This window comes from Sinocyclocheilus rhinocerous, unplaced genomic scaffold, assembly GCF_001515625.1.
Source record: "Sinocyclocheilus rhinocerous isolate Xijiao unplaced genomic scaffold, SAMN03320098_v1.1 scaffold626, whole genome shotgun sequence".
Lineage (NCBI taxonomy): Eukaryota > Metazoa > Chordata > Actinopteri > Cypriniformes > Cyprinidae > Sinocyclocheilus > Sinocyclocheilus rhinocerous.
The window spans coordinates 186,476-206,792 of record NW_015647437.1 but is presented as its reverse complement, the minus strand read 5'-3'; the positions used below and the strand labels follow the sequence as shown (position 1 = coordinate 206,792).

Below are 20,317 nucleotides of genomic sequence, written 5' to 3'. Positions count from 1 at the left end.
CGAGAAGAATGGCAGGAAGGGAAGAGGAGGGACGGGGGGTGAAAGTGCATTTGAACTTGGCCGATACCTTCTGCAATTTCCTCTGACTCTGCGTTAGTCTTTCCATCAGCATGTCTGCCGCATTAGGACTCGTGTTCGGCTTCATTCACGAACAACATGAATTAACTGTAGACGGTGTGCTTTTCACAGAGAAGCACACATGCTCCGCGCACCGCGTTTTGTAAAACACATGAGACGATCACGTCGTGCATGTCTTCGGTTGACTTCCAGCATGGTGTAGTTTCTGCCGCTCCGACAATGCCGCCTCGCTTGGCTAACGCATTGTTCCGTGTGTGGGAACCTGCCTCCTATATTAATAAACAGGAGAGCCCCCTTCACGCACCCTCCCGTTTTTTCCCCTCACTTTCTGCCCACATAATAAAGACTATTCTAATACGAGAAAGGCCGGTAGGGAAGGAAGAAAAGAGGAAGAAAGTTGCGCACTCTTAACATTTCAATGGAGCCTCGTACTTCAGCACACACACATCTCTGCCTCTCAGGCTGCTTTTGACAAAGGACAAGGGAAATGCACAGATCAAAGCCGCATAGCCGCTACCACACACAGCTCTGCTATATCGCCCGTGTGTGTGTGTGTGTGTGTGTGAATATACAGTAAGCTCAAGCAGATCTCTAATGCCCTTGAACAGTCCCAGGTGAGGAAAGCATCTGAAATACCTACTTGGTTTGCATATGATGTGCGATAAATTAAACCGTTTCTAATGAAGTAAATTAAATTGAAATAAACCCTAAATTAGTCTAGCACTTAAAGGATTGCAAAAATTAGCCAGCACTTGAAAGAAAAAAAATGCTTTCAGACTAATTAAACCAAACAAATCATTTGTTTGTCCTTGTGCATCATATGATCTAATTTAAAAGAAACAAACAGCAGGAAAATGGTTTTATGAGGCAGAAAATTCCAAACAAGGACTGTAATTTTTTGTTTTAAAGATGAGGGTTTTTTTTCTTTGTAAATCTGTTAATAATTCAATCTATGCAGTTTTACAAATAAATAGGTTCAGGACTATTACATAATATCATGCATGCTGAATACTACACTCTAAAAATGCTGGGTTAAATACAACCCACTGCTGGGTAAAATAGGGACAAACCCAGCAATTGGGTTGTTTTGACCCAGCGGTTGGGTTACTACCCAGAAGGTTGGGTTAAACATTTAACCCAACCGCTGGGTCAAAACAACCCAATTGCTGGGGTTTGTCCCTATTTTACCCAGCAGTGGGTTGTATTTAACCCAGCATTTTTTTTTAGAGTGTATCAGTTTTCATCTAAGTACATTTTTAAAAGTAAATTTGAGTAAAAAATTTGTACAGAAATATACAGTTTGTGCAAAATAAATGACAAAATACCTCAAACTTTTCCTTTTAACAAGACTTTTTTTGATCTGTTGACAGTTTTGACTAATAAATCACAGACATTTCATTTTTTATCTATAATAAAGTTTATAATAAAATAAAGTTTATCTATAAATGACTGAAAGTATCTTTAACCAGTCTCTGTGTGCTGGAAATTAATTGTCATTGAAACTAGTATGAAATTTCTCCCACAGCTCATACAACAAATTGACAGAACTAAGACAAATACTATTTGCTTTGCCTTTCTCAAAAGAAACTGCTAATAATTATAATATAATCATACGATTAATCTCAACTAATTTTTATTCTAAGTTCAGTCCTGAAATTTTAACTCAATTAAATTCGTCATTTCTGTTATTTAGAAAAAGCTGTGTTACGTCAAATGTCTGATCCAGAGCCTCGTGTTGTACTGTGAAGTGATGAATTCATCTTGTAGACGTGGCAGGGCTCCAAGTCTGTTCAAAAGTGGCACTCTTAATTCAACATGGTAATGTATGTCCTGCATATTTGCTTGTTTAAAAGGAAAGTGTTGCTCGGCTTGGAATCCAATTCCACAGAACCTATTTCTGGAACTGGAAAGAGCCGTTATCTGCTATTTATAGCCAAGCACAGAAAACACATTCAGATTCCTCCTTGATGCATGAAATAAAACTGCCACATTTCACTTTAAATGAGGGAGAGTGACATCACTGTCTCGGACAAACACACAGCCACATTCAGCTCCAAAAATCACGCAGGCGTGACTTCCAACCGTTTGTAACACTTTCAGGTAAAACAGCGGCAGAATCACGGTATGCTTTTCACAGTGATTTAGCAGTATATGACTATAGTGCTTAAATGAGAGATTTAAAGAGAAACATTTCAACATTGAGATGTTTTGTCTTTGTTTTCTCTCCATTTTCTGAGTATAAACCTCCATAACACTAAGAATGTCATACTGATGACAAATGAACAGCTCAAAACAAACAGATGAATAATCTCAGAGCGGAAAAAAAACCCTCACCTCAGGCATGGCCATGTTCACAGAGAACACTGCTCTCCATTCAAAGTACCTGTAGGGTTTACACATGGCAATATTTTAAATTCCCAAAACGTGTCTGGAAAAGGGTCAATTCAATTTTAAGTGTTTGTGTGCACATCTTTGTATGAACAGTGTTTGCAAATTCATAAAAAGACACAGTTGACAAAGTGATGAGGACAACGAAAAACAGGAAAAAAGCACAGGATCAAATCAAGACATACAGTCTTCATTTTTATCATACAGTGGGGTATAAAACTTCATATGCTGGAATTTATAATTGCATTTAAAATTGGGAATACCAGAGTATTGTGGGATTTTAAAAAGTAAAACAAAATTATGTGACACTAAATTATGAAATCTTTATTGTTCAAAAACTTTCACACAAATTGTTAGGCTGAAATATAATTTGTAATAATAATAACAACAACATCAACAACAGTATTTAAGTGAAAAAATAAAAGCTTAGTCACTAGTGAACAAAAGTTCTAAGTAACAACAAGAACAGTACTACAATTAACAAGGTTAAGGTGAATTAAAAGGTTTTGGCTTTATCCTCCTTTTATCCAGGTTATTTTGGGATAAATCAATAAACAGAGCATTTTGTATAGTCATAAAGAAAGCAGTGGTACTTCAGATTTTGTACAGAATGACAATATCTTCCACGTCATCATGATATAGCGCCTGCATTCAGGTAATATTACTCTTTTCTGGATGCTGTTGAACTTGGATGAGCAAAACCTGAAATGATCACTTTCTTGTCAATTTAACAAACTTTCACATGTAGCAGATTGTGTATTTGCAGGAATGTTACAATTTGCTGCAGGAAATAAACCTTAAAAATGTCCTGAGAAATTAATTGGATACTTAAGTGAGACATTATGATTGTCGCTGCACTACATAAACATATTAAACCAAGTAGCAGTTGTAAACAAACGATGCTGGGGCTCCAGAAATAACTTGTGCTATTTTAGTTATAGCATATTATTTCAGTTATTACCAACTCATTTTAGTGGATGTATGAAGACCGTTTCCATCAAGATTTCACAGCTGTGGATATCTACACACGCTTATGTATGTATGTATGTATTAATTTATTTTCATCAATATTTTAATTCTTATATAAATGTATTAGGGAAAATGTGTTTCAAGTCCTGTGGTCACCATTTATTTTAGTCAAAACATTTGAAACAACATTTTCCTTTGATAGTTAATTATTTTAAATTGTTCTGCAGTGCAACAAATTAATTTTAACAGTAGCAATATTCACTGTAAAAAATTCCACCTATTTCAATTTAAAAACTTTAGTTGCTGCCTTAAATTTTTAGGTATAATCAACTTGGTTGTAAAAGTCATTTCAACTTAAATAACATTAAACCGACTTAAAAAGTTGAACTTCATATAACTTATAAAAAGTTGAAAGTCGATGAGTCAATGTAAGTTGCCATGACTTACAAATCATATCATTTTTTATAGTGTATTCGTGTCCCAATTAATAAGGTTGTACAATACGCCTAGAAAATGTGGAAAAAAATGTAGCATGTCACACCACAAGATACTGCCGATCCTCTTAGATATCATGTCAACTACATGTGTTCAATCAGAGTAAACACAGCTGTAATTCATCCCATTAACAATGAATGTTACACTAACCAGAAAGTGTCCAAACAACCGAACAAAACTCTTTTTGTCAAATGTTTTGTCTTTCTGTAAAATAAATGACACTCGGTTTGATATACTGATATAATGCAAAGAAATGTACATTTTTAAGTGTGACCTATAAGAGTCCAAATACATTTAGGTAGCATGAATAGAAGTGCAGTTGTGACCATTAAATCATAAAAGGATTATTCATAATCAGTATTCATAATAAGTACATGTCGTGCCTATAAAGACCACTCTAAAGAAAAGCAGAGGAAACAGTCTAGAGGAAGTGCAGCTGTTTAATAACTGGTTAACACCAACACCAGGCTGGGTCTAGCCGGAGAAGCCATTGATTAGGATGTGCAAGCAGAAGAAACACTGTGTCCTAATATAAATAGCCTGTGCAAGAGCATGCCTACTGACAGATTAAAACATCTTTGAAGTCTGCCATACATCACTTGAAACTCCCATCTTGGTTTTAAAGCTAATACGCTTAAGTCTTCCAGCAGTCAAAGCTGCTCCTTCACGAAATTTTAATCCCGGCTTTGATGATTTGTTATGTACTGCAGGAGAGAAAAGGAGAAAAAAAACTGTTAAAGTTGTACTGAAACTTTAACAGTTTCAGTACAACTGAAACTGTTAAAGTTTCAGACAAGACAAGCTTTGTATCCGTATATAGAGACCTGAGACTTGACTAGCAGACCACCATTTTCCTCAAGCCTGACATTCACAAATATGCTTAAAAACCCCCACCTGAAAAATAACAGAGAAAACTGTTATATAGTTTCTATAGCAACACACTGAAAATATCCTTGCTATTAAAGTGGCTAATAAATAATTAGAAATAGATACAGAGTGCTGTGGAACAGAAGCAGGGGTCTTCAGAATTCACATAACAACCCAGTTGCTGAGGATCAAAGAAACATCAGTAATGATTAGTAAGGAAAAATGAGAAGCGGAGGATATTAAAACTAAATGAATGTGGCCGACAGCGTTATGGGTTTATTACCCCCGCTGAAAGAAAACAAAAGTGCACTAGAATTGACCACAAACAAACAGAACGCATTAAACTAAAACAAAGATTGAAAACTCGAGTCAGCACAAACGCAAAACAGCCCATTATCCTTGTTATTGCTTAAATAAATATGCTGTTTAAAAAATCATAATTGCTTAGTTATACTGAACGTTGAGGGATGAAAGTGTCCAAAGCAACCTAACAAAATTTTTGTGAAATGTTTTGCGAAATAGAAAGACATTCATCAGTTTTTAAATGTCTGAATGCATTTTAGAGCCTCTGTGTATGTGGTCCATCAGCATAATTACATTTAGAAAAGAAACTAAAGAACTAAAGAAAAGATTTATTCAGAATGTATGATAAGAATTGTAAACTGGCAATTTTCTTTTGTAATAATTGCTGTTAACTGATACAAATGTCTAATGTAAATTCTTGTAGATTTCTGATTTTAAAATAAATTATTGTAAAAAGGTTTAATTATGTTCAGTAACTTTTAAATGGTTTCAACTTTTTTGCTTCTAACTATCTAAAATATGTCTTGATATATGTCCAAACATGTTTTATATTATAAAGCTTCTTTAAATACCCTCAAAGGAGATGATGATTATGAAGCAGGAAGCTCCATTTAAATTTGAAATGGATAGTATGTACGAAAAAAAGCCCTTCCCCCATGGCTTTCGGCCCACTGTCCCCGTTAACCTGCCTTCACTCATCCTTGTGAGCCGAGAAAACAAAGAAGCCGCAGAAAGCCCAAGCATTTCATCGTTTATTTCTTTTACATTCATTCTAATTTGTGTTTTGCAGATTTAATACAATCAAGACAAAGTCAGGAGATTCGACACCGACGTCAGAGCCACGGCAGAGCGAGGGGAGCCAGCAACTGGAAGTGTTTTAGGAAGGTGAGAGAGGGAGACTTGGGCCCCCACATCCAGCCCCTACGGGGGTTTATTACACTCAGACGGGCATGTCGTGCCTGCGCAGGGTCAGCAGGTTTACGCAAGAAAAAAGCCTCCTTGGGGTCTGATAATGTAACAGCCATTTGCTACGCCATTGTCGAAGTGTTTTCTTGAACTCGCGGAGTCTAAACTCGGTGACCCGAAGTTCGTGTCTGACATGGAGGCTGTTAGATTTACACATCATCTGAAAACATGCAAGGTTTCAATGCATAACGATTAAACAAAAGCATGTTATATTCAAAACAAAAGGACTGTAAATTACAGACACAAACAGACAAAGGGCTTATTATCACTCCAGGTCTTAAACTGACAAACGCAGGGAGCTATCGCTCACGGTGGTCTGAAAAAGCAACAGCTTTCAAACATACGTAGTCTTGGGATTTCTTGAGCCTGTCAATAAAGTTATAAATAAGGAACATCGGTGAGGCACCAATATAAAGGCAGTTACATTTACTGGAAGCTCCTAAAAACATTAGTCAGACAAAAAGTTGTGCTGAGCCCTGGAAGGAACGCCGGGCCAATCGTGGATTTCGAGTTTGGAGCTGATTTCTTCACAAATCAATGGGGCGCGGTCACTCGCTCACATGCAAACATTCACACATGAACACACTCGCATACACAACGGCATTCACACGTTCGCTTACCCAGAAACACTGACGCTTGATAATACAATAAGTAGGCCAAAAGCCATGCGAGGATAGGATTCGGAGAGTGTGCGAATAAAACAAAAATGACTGCAGGAGGGAAACCGAGTGGGAGAGAAAGAGACAGACAGACAGAGACTAAGAAAAAGGGCAGCACATGCACACATACACAAAAAAAGAGGGAATCAGGCTCATTCTATTTTGGTTGCTGTCAGCTCGAGGATAATCTGCAGAGGCTTTCCTGACTGAGATGGCAGACTAAGAGCAGGCTTAGTCCCTGAGCCATCTCACCATTCCCCTAACACACATCTTCACCGCGACCGGCAACTACACTTTAAACCTCAAACACGCACACACCTCCGCCGATGACGACAAACCTGAGCTTCTTGTCTTTAAAAATATAAAAATGCTGAAAACGAAAATAGCCATTCAAAAAAGGGATACCGGGGCTAACTGTCACAGGGAGAAGTTGTACAATCAAACAGTAACAATGAGATTTGGCATTAAAAGTACAATTAAAAAAGTGGTTGTTTTATGTTGGTTCTCACCACATTTTTTTTTTAAAACCCTCTTAATTTCTGCCATACTAATTAAAATAGCATATTTTTATTCAGACAATAACCATATTGTAATATTGTTGGATCAACAAGTGAATACCAAGTGTTAGCTATATAATAGCTTTCACATTTAAACTGAAAGGTTAAACTGTGTTTTTAAAACCAATTTTTAAAAATTTTTTATACACTTACACAATTTCAATATTCTTTGCATTTTAACCTTTACATATTTGTTTAATGACTTTTATGTTTCATAATAATTTGTTTTTACATTTTGCTGAAAAGCTAATAATAAAATGTTTAAAGGCATATATATATAATATCCTTCTCCATATATTTTTGATAAAATGCATTTTAAAAATGTCTAAAACATCCATTTATTAAACAATACGGCTTCAATATAGCATCAATAAATCAAACAATCTTTCTTGTTAATCTTTAATAAACTCTGAAATAAAAAAAAATGCAATTACACAAACAAAAACAACAGCTTTTAATAACAATAACTCAAATAATAATGAGAGATTACTTTGGCATGCGAACAATGACCTGATAAGCCATTTGAACATCTGTTATCAATATTCTGGCCATAGCAGCACGGCAGCTCCAATCCTATAAGGTTATGTGAAGCTGATGCCAAACTAATTCAAGATTGAGATATGAGAGGCTGAACTGCGTCCTGAAACAACAAAATAACAAAAAACATCTCATGCTCTGCCATAATACGTGGGCATGTTCGCACCGCAGCAAATAATTAATACGTTTGAAACACTCATATATATATATATATATATATATATATATAAACTGATATAAAGAGCTGTAGCTTTCCTTGGCAATATTAGAAGAGATGTTCAAAAATTTTCACTGAAGTGAAAAGCATGACAACTAACCCCAGTCTTCTTTAAAGCTTATTTAAAACGTTTAACTCGTCATTAGAGCAATGTTTGAAAAGACAGTCTGTGTAAAGTCTAGACTTTTCAAATCTCTAGAGATTATTCACTAAAAAGCTTTATTTTATATCTCTGTATTTTTGGGTTGCATTGGTTTTCTTAACATCAGGACAAGCCAGCACTGTGTATTATGTTGTCCTGGAGGCTGCGGAAAGGAGAAGACGTGCTGTCCATCCAAAGCAGGCATCTCTGGACACACGTCTGACATGTTTTCTAAGCAGAGGACAGGAAGGACAGTCTGAGGCCGATGGCTCACACCCAGCCTGCCCTCTGTCTCTCTGTTCAGGTTAGTCAATAGTCACAAACACAGACAGTGACAGTGTGCCTCCACAGCATCCACATCTCTCCCTGTGCCACGCTCCATTTCAACAACGCTACCGTCTCAATCCTGCAGCTGTCCAGAGAAAATGTGCATGTCATTTTTGTTTTTAATAAAAAAAAAGTAAATTAAATTAAATTAAAATTTAACATGCCTCTTGACAATAAATGAATCAAGTCAAAAAAGTTACTATATGATGGACCTTTTAATTTCACATTCAAAGATGTACAGAAAAATGCCAGCATAGAAACCATTGATCTGATAAGCCATTTGAACATCTGTTATCAATATTCTGGCCATAGCAGCACGGCAGCTCCAATCCTATAAGGTTATGTGAAGCTGATGCCAAACTAATTCAAGATTGAGATATGAGAGGCTGAACTGCGTCCTGAAACAACAAAATAACAAAAAACATCTCATGCTCTGCCATAATACGTGGGCATGTTCGCACCGCAGCAAATAATTAATACGTTTGAAAGTTGAACACGTTTGTAATATGCGTAGACTTCTAGTGTGAATGAAGGCTTTGTGTGACATGTGCCATACAATTGGGGAGGCTTTAGGATACAGCTCTGGCAATCTATAATACCCGTTACCAATGAGCATTGCCCTTTACAGCACTGGGGCCATTATTTCCCACACACACACACACACACACACACACACACGCATGCAGCGCTGATGATGACAGAGTGAGAGACAGAGCTGCCACCATGCTTTTCTCGGCACTCGGAGACCTGGCCACTAGCTGCCCCTGGCAAATCGCTGAGAAACAAACGTCAACCACTGTCATGCAAATCGCACTGACAACAGTCACCACAGCCACACAATTCCTGGCTCCCAAGGGAACAGGGCCACAGCCAAAAGAGACAATGCTTATTATTGACAAATTAATCAGTCACCAAGCGTGATTATGGAGAGAATTACGTACATAGAGGCGAAGATTGATTATCACGCTTAGAAATTCTGATTGAGTGCAAAATTAAAAGAACCAATGAGGGTAATAAATGACAGTTTGTTTATTTCACCCCAATTTATCAACAATCTTGTGCTAAATGTATGCCATCATCAAAAAGTTTGGGGTTGGTAAGATTTTATTTTTTTTGCAAGAAATTAATACTTGCAGCGAGGATGCATTAAATTGATCAAAAGTGATTTCTATGTCAAATAAAAGTTGTTCATTATTCATATTTCCCATGAGCTGATTCGTTACAATCACTACAGCAGGGCCCATTCGAGCCTTTGCATTTAGTTGAGCTAAAGTTTCTTTCATTGAAAACTCTGCTCCTGCTTGCACTGGCCTCCATCAAGAGGGTAGGGGACCTGCACGCATTTTCGGTCGACGATTCGTGCCTAGAGTTTGGGCCGGCTGACTCCCAGGTAATCCTGAGACCCCGGCCCGGCTACGTGCCCAAAGTTCCCACTACACCCTTCAAACACCAAGTGGTGAACCTGCAAGCCCTGCCCCCGGAGGAGGCAGACCCAGCCCGGGCTTTGCTCTGTCCCGTTCGAGCATTAAGGTGCTACGTAGACCGGACACAAAGCTTCAGGACCTCAGACCAGCTCTTTGTCTGTTACGGAGGCCGGCAGAAGGGGAATGCCGTCTCTAAGCAGAGGATGGCCCACTGGATTGTGGATGCCATCACCCTGGCATGCCAATGTGCATTGGCTCGTTTAGTTTACACTCGAAGTAGATTGGTCTATCGAAGCAATATCCCAATTCGTCGGTCACCGACGTGACGTCTCCGTTCCCTCCTTCAGGGAACGAGGGTTACCATACGTAACCGAGACGTTCTTTTGAACTTTCCTCAAAAATATCATAAGCAGCACAACTGTTTTCAACACTGATAAAAAGAAATGTTTCTTGAGCAGCAAATCAGCATGTGACGCTAAAGACGGGAGTAATTATGCTGAAAATTTAGTTTTACCATCACAGGAATAAATTACATTTTTAAACATTCAAATAGAATTTTTTACTGTTCAACTGTATTTTTATTCAAATAAATGCAGCCGTGGTGAGCAATAAGAAACCTCTTTCATTTAATTAAAGAAATGTGTTTTAAAAACTTACCAAACCCAGACCTTTGAATGGTAGTGTTTTATTGATTATATCTGTGATAATCACTATACAGTTATGATAGGGCATTTCACTAATAACATTACTCAAAAAGTTCAGATCAGATCAGCAAATCAACTGCATAATTTTGGCAACCTTAAATACAGCTGCTACAGTTTATTGTCCTTCCATTTTTAGAAATCTCTAGATTTGTCCCCATCCACTTCTAGAGCAATAATCAAATTTTAAGAGCTTGTCATTTTGTTTTGTTTGGTCACAGTGTAAAGAAAAAATGTAGCCACACACATAAAACGACCTCGGCAGTTGAGCAGAAGTGCAACTGGAAAGCAGTAATCCTAATATGGTTTGAATGTGTTACATCACCTCATTAATATTCATGACCCAGGTAAATTGTGTCCCACTCATTTTTCAGATATTTCCTTTTAGTTTAATCAGTTATTCAAAAAAAATAACTAACTAGCTAAAAGTTAATGAATACAAATGTAACACAGGTAATCTCACACTATTAGCCACCGCAGCGTTTGAGTTCAGTAAGGCCCAGTGAGATGAGCTAGAACAGGTCCGACCTAGCAGCACATTCCCACAGTAACTAAGGGGATTTCCAAGCCGTCTCCATATGAACCAACTGACCTGAGTGCAGTGAAAGGAATACTGTTCTGCTCGGTGAGCTCCACGGACAGTCCGGGACAGAGGATGAGAGGGCTGACCTATCCGTGCATTCCTGAACTGGGCAGGGCCGAGTGAAAGAGAAAGGCTTGTTGATATACACTGGTGATATTTCCCCGCTGGATTAATTAGGTTAGGCCTGTGAGCTGATTAATCTATGCCTGTGCTGGTAATCCTTAAGCTGCTCTAACCTGTACTGAGGTCTGAGAAGCCAGCCAGCCTGCCTGCCTGTCTGCACAGATGGCCATGCAGACAGCAAACTCTCTCTACACTCATTATGAAAGAAAGCAGCTCAGCCTGCGCAGCAACTTTGGACCAATGTAGATGCAGCCATTCTCCATCATACAGGCATAGTGGTCAAACGATATGGACCAGTGCTGATACCTAGAGAGTGGGATAGCCAAAATAATGCTAATATATGCTGATACAACTTGATGTTTATTAAGACATACAATAAGTAGCTTAATTTAAAGTTATTTTACAAAGTCTTTAGCAAATACTCAATAAAATAACTGAAATAGAAAATGTTATTGACAGGACTTTTGGTTGATTTTGGAATTGACACAGGAGAGAACCTATGTTACACCTTTCTAAGTTGCTTTGGATAAAATCATCTACTAAATGGACCACTTCTGTTCATCAAAAGCATAGGGCAGTCAGCTGATGCCGATAATGTCAAAATGGTCAAATATCGGTTGGTTATTCAGACTAGCTGATATATCATTACTATGATTGCTCTCTCACTACACACACACACAGCTGTGCTCTTCTGCATCATTAATCAGTGCACTAGCTGTAGCCTACCCTTGTCCCGAGGGAAAAAGTATTCAGGAATGTCGCATGTGGATGAAGGTATGACAGACACACACATGATCATCTACTGCGTGTTCACATAAGAATCACTGAAATGCATCCTTCACTTCTGACTATACATGTGCATTCAGTCTACCCACTTACTCCAAAGAGTCCATTAGAACAATGGAGAGCATGGACAAGCACATACCTTCTCCATGTGACTGCTCAGTAGGCAGACATTCAGCCACAACCTCCCTTACATTATAGGTCAATAGCGATGAGCACTGTAGAAGCATTATTTTAGGTCTCAGGATAGAATTTGGATCAATTTCTACTTCCATTTATATGTCAACCAAATACTAAGCAACACCACCTGTGGGCATGGAAAATATTGTTACTTCTGAGAGACAACGTGCTTTTCACACCATCTTGCCATGATTTATTAAAAAAAATAAATGAACACTGTGATAAACAATCGCACTAGCATGTGGTCACCATCATGAGCCCGGACTCTTTTTCATGAGAACCCAATCAGAGTGATCGGTGTTGGCTGGTTGTAGAAGGAATAGTCACTATACTAACCGACACACACAACTTTTAAACTCCATAGTTCAATACTAAGTAAGTAATAATCTCTCTCCATCAAACAGGCTGCCTTTGCACTCATTTTAGACTTGAGGTACTTTAGCATTTCAGAAGGATGTCTACAGACACTCCTATGGCGGACTGGGGCAAATCTTTCATCGTGGTAGGTGGGACGATGGATATGAAGCCTCAGCAGATCAAATGGACCCGACTGGATGGATCTGTCTGGAAGTGTGTCAGACGGCTTGGTGCTGCTTAGCCATGGGCGTCACCCTGGTGCTGTCTAACACTCCACCTGCACAACCTTCCTCAATGCGGCAGCCTTTGTTCTAAGCCAGTAAACCTGTCGCAGTCTGCCTTAAACGCGATTGTATGGCTTCCTCCATGTTCACCAGTCCACCTTAAAAGTGGGCCAGGCTCGTGGAGGCTGTCCCAGTGCCAGTGGAGTGCAACGTGAGCGCAGAGAGACAGGAGTGAACAATAGAGCTGCAGCCTAGACGCCAGAGCACAGCACTGCAGACACTGAGGTAAAGCCAGTATTATATGCCATGCTATGGGGACCGGCTACTACAAGCCTTTCGTTTTCATTTGAAAAGCCTCAGAAAGCTTGACGATTTCCATCGGAAATTCAGCAAGCAATCTAAGCAGAGTGTACCAGACAAATCCTCTTAGAGAGCAAGAGCATGGCTACCTGGACATGTACCAAGACAAAGTGCTACGCCGCTGGCTAGCAAAAACCATCACACCTCAAACCCCAAAGCAATCTATGTCTGCAACAGCAGCGACAGGGTTTGTGATGAAGAGAGTTTTCTTTGAATGTGACAATGGGTACCGATAGATAGAGAGACGCACTGGCACACAGCTGGCTGCGGGGCCTTCGCAAGTATGCGTTTCCCCCAGTGAGCCTTCTCGCACAGACACTGTGCAAAATCCGGGAGGACGAGGAGCAAGTCTTGCTAGTGGCGCCATATTGGTTCTGGTTCCTGGTTCCCTGAGCTAGTGCTCCTCACGACAGCCCCTCCTTGGCCGATTCTTCTGAGGAAGGATCTACTGACTCAGAGACGGGGCACCGTTTGGCACCCGCGTCCAGACCTTTGGAAACTCCATGTCTGGTCCCTGGATGGGACGCGGAGGTCCTAGGTGACCTACCCCAGGAGGCACAGCACTGCAGACACTGAGGTAAAGCCAGTATTATATGCCATGCTATGGGGACCGGCTACTACAAGCCTTTCGTTTTCTTTTAAAAAGCCTCAGAAAGCTTGACGATTTCCATCGGAAATTCAGCAAGCAATCTAAGCAGAGTGTACCAGACAAATCCTCTTAGAGAGCAAGAGCATGGCTACCTGGACATGTACCAAGACAAAGTGCTACGCCGCTGGCTAGCAAAAACCATCACACCTCAAACCCCAAAGCAATCTATGTCTGCAACAGCAGCGACAGGGTTTGTGATGAAGAGAGTTTTCTTTGAATGTGACAATGGGTACCGATAGATAGAGAGAGGTAGAGAGACAGCCTGTGGGTGTAATGGTGGGTAGAGAGAGAAAGACAGACAGGGATGTGGGCGTGATGGCACCATGCATTATAGGTATGATGCAGCGGCCGATGCCTTAAACGAGGCAATGCACCGTCCATGAACTGTGGGCAAGCCTTTATCTCATTAAGCAGCCTCTCACTGTCTCTCTAAATGCCAAAAAAGGTCTTAGACTGTAAAGGTGTTTGTGTAGAGACTGCAATAAATACTCTTTGGCCTCGTTTTGCGTCATTCCTTTGTTGAAATGTTGCCGCAATGCCATTTCAAACAGCGGTCAGACGTGCCACAATAGTGGACAAATGGTCCACTAACACACTACGGAAATGGAACGAACCACGAAGGAGCGTGGGTGAACTCTCGACAACCCCATCTCTCGACATTTACGCTCATAACAATGCTTTTCACCAAATTTAATTAATTGGTTGCAGGGGTCTCTTGTGATGTCCTCCAGCTGCACATCTTTAAGGTCTACAGTAGTGCCTTAAGGGATATACATCTAGGTTAGGCAACAACCAAAAATGTAAGGCCCTGTCAGCACTTGCATACCACAGTAACCATGCTACATGCTAAAGCCACGTCACATAGCTTGAGAGACTTAACACACACACACAAACACACATGACTCAGCACACATTAAAAAGATGACGTTCACATCTACAAAGTGAGCAGTTGAGGGCTCTCTGAGGTCAAACACAAGTGTACCGAGCCTTTAGCATGACGCTCTCCATAGTACTTTGTGCTGCTCTCAAATGAAGAGATGTGAAATTGAATGTGAATAAATGTAAGATATGGTGGGATAGTTCACCCAAAAGTTCTGTCAACATTTACTCACCCTCATATCGTTCCAGACCTATATGACTTTCTTCTGTTGGACACAAAAGAAGATATTTAGAAAAATGTCTTGGTTACCATTGACTTCCACTGAATGGAGAGTCATTTCTCAAAATATCCTCTTTTTTGTTCCACACAAAAGTCATACAGACTTAGAACAACATAAGGGTGACTAAATGATGACAAGAGTTTTCATTTTATCCCTTTAACATGCATTCAAGGCCTGGCAGCATTTGAAATAAAACTCGACAAATGCAAAGGAATCAGATCTCCTCTTTCTAACCTTATCCCTCCAACAATGAACCCTCAGCTGATCCTACCCACTAGCGCATCACATGACCTGTATGCCGGCATTTCTTCAATGCCCCCCCCCCATGCACACTGTCCCTTTATACACACGGCTAGCTGCTTCCTCTGTCCTCTGACAGTTGCGCTTGACTGTTGACTAAAATGTCTTTGTTTCCGACGCCGGCGGGCTGATGACAGAGCGCCCCTCTCAGCTCCCAAGAACCTAACCCATGCACATAACAGGAAAACGTCACAAGTTAGGGTCTCAGGGATTGTGAGAGGCACATTTGCAGACCGACTGCCAACCTGTAACAAAATTCGAGCACATTGATGTGTCCCACATCAACAAAAATTGAAAAAAATGTATGGCTATAAAAGGCCCATCTACTCATAGCTTTTTGTGCATCCCCCCAATCCCCCCGACACTTGTTTGTCTGTCTGTCTGTGACACAACAAGTGCAACCTTCAGCTAGACACAACATTGACCCATCTCTCCCTCCCCCAACAAGCACGATCCCTCTCTTTCCCCAACACCCCCACTCAGTCTCTAACATCAAACAATACGGGCACTTTGAAAAATGCCCCTGGCTCCAGGTAAACTCTCCACCAGCTCTTGTCTCGCTCTCACAAGCATTCAACGCTAATCATAAAAAGCTCTCAGTCTGGTCGCTGTGACTTACTACTGGTGTCCCCGACGTACATCACTGGTTAAACCACTAAACTGTAACATTACCTAAACCATGAAGTTTTAATACAAGATAATACAAGAAATTTTAGCTCACTGCTAACTGGCAAGCCCAATACAAGCAGATTCAGACAAAGGTAATGAAGACACTAACAGATGCTACAGCTGTGGGTGGGGAGAAGCAGAAAATGGATTTAAACTCACCCTGGTGCGAGGATGAGTATGAAGCCGATCACAGTTCTCTCGCAGCCTGCTCAACAAAGAAAGTGGGTGAGAGAAAGAAAGAGAGAGAGAAATCTCAGATTTCAACTTTTGTTGCTAGACCTGCTGACAAAATCATGCAGATTTGATAGGCTAGAAAAAGGGAGAGTCATACGGTCATGTTGACTGGAAGGCTGTTCGCGTGAAACGAAAGAGGAAGAATGAAAGAGAGGAGAGGTGGACAAGAGGCGAGATGGATGGATGGTAATATCAAAGCAAAGGTCCGTACGTCCATATTACAGCTTGCCGACAAAAGCCGACAAAAGCCGCAGAGGTGGAGAGCGTGCCGATGAGAAAAAGCCGAAGGGTAGTGTGATGGCACTGAGGATGAGAGACAGCCCAAGCAGCAGCCAGGGCCACACCACCAGCAAATCATGCCAGTCTGCTGGATCTCAGGAGAGGAGGGGGTGAACACACACGCACACACAGCACAGCACAGCACAGAGACTCTCACTCATTCACTTCACCTCACTCGTCCAGCGCTGCTCAGCCGCGGCAACTCCGTTCGCACGTATATCCCTATTCCAGGTCTGGCTCGATTGGGTGATGGAAAACAGGCAGCCTGCCGCTGCCAAAAACCCCGGGCTACGTCCCGCTGAAAGAGCACGCCTGAGACGCAGCAAATGCATCAATGCACCGCGTTACTGGCTCTCCACTCTCGCTAGCTTGCTCTCTCCACACCCCCTTCTTCTCTTTCACTCTCCGTATCTGTCTTACATTTCATTTTCTCCCTCCCTCGCCATCTCTCTCGCTATCGCTCGCTCTCTCTCTCCCAGGACACACACATGCACACTCTTCCTCTCTCTCGGAGTTGAGCAGACTGAGAAGCATGCAAAATTGGAAAGAGGAGGGGGAAAACGTAGAAGCGTGACACCCCTGGTCCCTCTTTCCCTCTTTATAAATCCATGTTGAAAAAAGTTGTAGAAAGGGGGGAAAACAGAGAAATATCATCCATTAATTTGCTCGCACAGCTGTGATCATTTAAAGCCGGAGGCCCACTTATCCGCAGTATCAACCCGAAGGGGGGAGGATGTTGGTGGAGGAGAAATAGTGTAGAAAAAGGCATAGACTCACGCTTTTTGACTTTTTTGTCATTTTTACTTCATTGCTTGTAAAATATGTTGGTATTCCCAATGACATTGACATTCTAGAAGTTCTCTATCACATGCCTGGCATCATAAACACTATCCTTTAAAAAGAGAATGAAAGTGAGGGAGAAAGTCAGAGAGAGAGAGGCCCTAGAAACACAGCTACATGATGTGCTTGGCTTATAGAGGCTACATTTAATCTCCACTGGCTCCCCCAGGCTTGGGCAGAGCAAGGGGGAGAGCAGCCCGAGCTGATGGGGGAGGGACAAGCAGAGCAGGCAGGGAGGCTAGCGACGGACAACAGCGCATGGGATCAAATCAGCGACCGGATCAGAGAGAAAGCAAACCGGCACCACACTGCCCTCTTCCTCTCTTTCCTTCACTTGCTTCATGATCTCACAGTTTCTGGCTAATCTCTAGGTGTCACATGTAGATTGAGCATTATATCCTCTCTGATGCGGATGGGACATGCATGTAGGCGTTTTGGCTGTAAAACGGAGATGCTATCCCTTTTACATTTCCCCCTCGGCTCCATGGCCCCCACCAATGCTATCCTCATTTATCACCCTCTTTCGTCCAGATACAGCAAGCCATCAGTGAGGTGCTAATATTAGACCGCCTTTGACTGCGCCGGCTGCCGCCTAGAGCAGACAGGCGCACACGCATATATACGTGCACACAATTACATATGCATGCTAAAGACCTAGAAAAGCAAATTAAAGCATATTTGCTGCATGGTGGGTAATGCAAACAGAAAGTGCATGGAAATCTGTGCATGCACACAGCGCCATGTGACAAAATAGTTGGACTGATTGACAGCTGTCAGCTACTCCCTGTAACAATGCAAAGGTCTCTGGGAAATAAAACAAATATGCTATGAGTTTTTATTTGAGATTTAGCATGCATGTATAACTGTGTGCCTGTATATACCATGCCTGCTTATTAAATTGGATATTCAGTGTAAAATCTCAGCTCTTTAAATCCGTCACCGCTTGCTTGTAAAAATATCCAAGTAGTTAAAATTATACTGAATGAGATCAGCACTTGTTCAATGTGTGGGCCTTTGGAACAACCAGACAATTGTGATTTTTTTTTTTAAGAGGATATGGCATTTTTTTTCTTGTGGCAATCCACAAACTGTTTATGAGCCCACCCCGGCAAAATTGTAGAGTATTTCAAACACTGAATCCAGCCATTCCTGCTGTAGAGACTGCTAAGTGCTCACTGTAAGATTATGACTTCAGCTATGTTTAGCAGACGTGTCTCCAGAGAAGTAAAATATAAGGCCATTAGCAAAGCGGTGTAATTATAGTGCTTCATACCTTGCATAACAAACATTGTGGTTGAAGTTCTAATGAGGACTTTGAGCAAGGGAAGAGGCACTTCTTTAGGACCCAAATAAACCCTTGATCTAGTGATACTTATAATGCGTGACTACAATAATACTCATTACGTACTATCAAATGGAGTAATTACGTAGTATATCAAGTAGTAGTATACCCATAAAATTAAAATGAGAGTTTTGTGGCTTTTAGTCTGTATGTGTTATCTTTGAATCTACAAAGCTAGCGTAATCCTTAACATCTTTCTCTTCTGGTAAAATGGAGCAAAAATATTGATGACTCATCCTGCACTACACATATTTTTGTCCAATCAAATGCTCTCTCTCAGAATGCCCGTCCCTCAATAACATCCACCACTGACTAGCAAGTTGCAAATCATGCTCATGACTGACATAAATGAAGTCTATTGGCTGTTTAAAAAAAAACAAAAAAAAAACTTATATGTCCTGCTCGAATTTTCAGTTTAAAAAAGAAATAGATCAATATAGGAGACCTTGTGAGACTAAGATGATCATACTGTAAGTATTGTTTGCCCTGAGAGCATATTCTTTAGTGCCTTGCATAGTCTCACAATTACCAAATGCAAAAGGCCAAATGATATTAAGCTGACGAGGCAGACACAAAGCATTTTATTAAGTTAAACCTGTGTATTTTTTTAGAATGTCGGCACAAGAGCATGTCCGTAAAGCATTTAGAGAGCTTTCATAATAGAAGAGAGAGTGAACGAACATTCGTGAATGCCTCGGAGCGCAAGCGGCGAGCTGAAAAAGCCGTTTGTTTGTCACAGCTCTTTTCCTTTGGCAGCGATTAGCAAGGAGAGGTGCAGAGGACTACAAACCTCTGTGCTCTGGACCCTCTCCGTTCTCTGATCTGCTTTGGATTCGTGCTTCAAGGCTGACATTACGCAGCACACAGACCCCCCTGGCCGACTAAAGGCACAGGCAAAAGAGACACGTTATCGCAGTTGTATTGCCGCAGAGATACGAAAAAAGAAATTAACAGGAAGATGGGAAATAAAGCAACATCAAAGACTACATTTTCTGATTATACATAAACCCTGGAAGGGGTCCTAGAATCAGATGCTAAGCAATGTACAGCTGTCTGTTTCAGTGTGTGTGTGGCAGTGAAAAGCTGCACCATTGGGGGGCAGCCTTTTGCTCCAGAACTCCAGCAGTGGCTGTGAGGGAGGGTTCACATGAAATCTAAGGCCAGTGAGATCTACAATGAAGTCTACAGTGAAGTTAACATCTCACTCAATCTTGCTCAAGCTTTGTGTGCTGAGCATATATATGCGTTATGGTGCTCTTAGCATCCTATTACAGGAGAGCAAAAATAAAGTTAATGTACAGTCAGCTTCTGCTGACAAACAAAACTAAAAATACAGTATATACATACGGCTGAGTTGTGTAGACGTTTTAAACCTAACAAAATTACTATTATTTCTCATTAATGTTTGCTTGTAATCATTAAAATATTATTTCTCATTAATGTTTGCTTGTAATCATTAAAATCAGCTTGCTGATGAATATTTCATTAAGAGATGGTGTTGTTTTGCAAACTCATTATATTATCTGGCTGAAAAGCAGCTAATATGGCAATTAAGGATATTTGTTTGTATTTTTCTTTAAGTGTGATCTGTCTTTTTAACTGGT

General features: G+C 40.6%; 1 long non-coding RNA gene across 2 annotated transcripts; it reads right to left on the bottom strand.

Moving 5' to 3' along the window:
- Window positions 1-4,251: 4,251 nt before the first annotated feature.
- Window positions 4,252-17,027, bottom strand: LOC107709123 (uncharacterized). Of its 2 annotated transcripts, none has more exons than XR_001636450.1 (3): window positions 16,702-17,027; window positions 16,178-16,223; window positions 4,252-4,634 (listed from the first exon to the last, which is right to left on the bottom strand). It is a non-coding gene; the product is annotated as an uncharacterized LOC107709123 (long non-coding RNA). The 2 variants fall into 2 exon arrangements; XR_001636451.1 differs by lacking the exon at window positions 16,702-17,027 and adding an exon at window positions 16,350-16,471.
- Window positions 17,028-20,317: the final 3,290 nt, after the last annotated feature.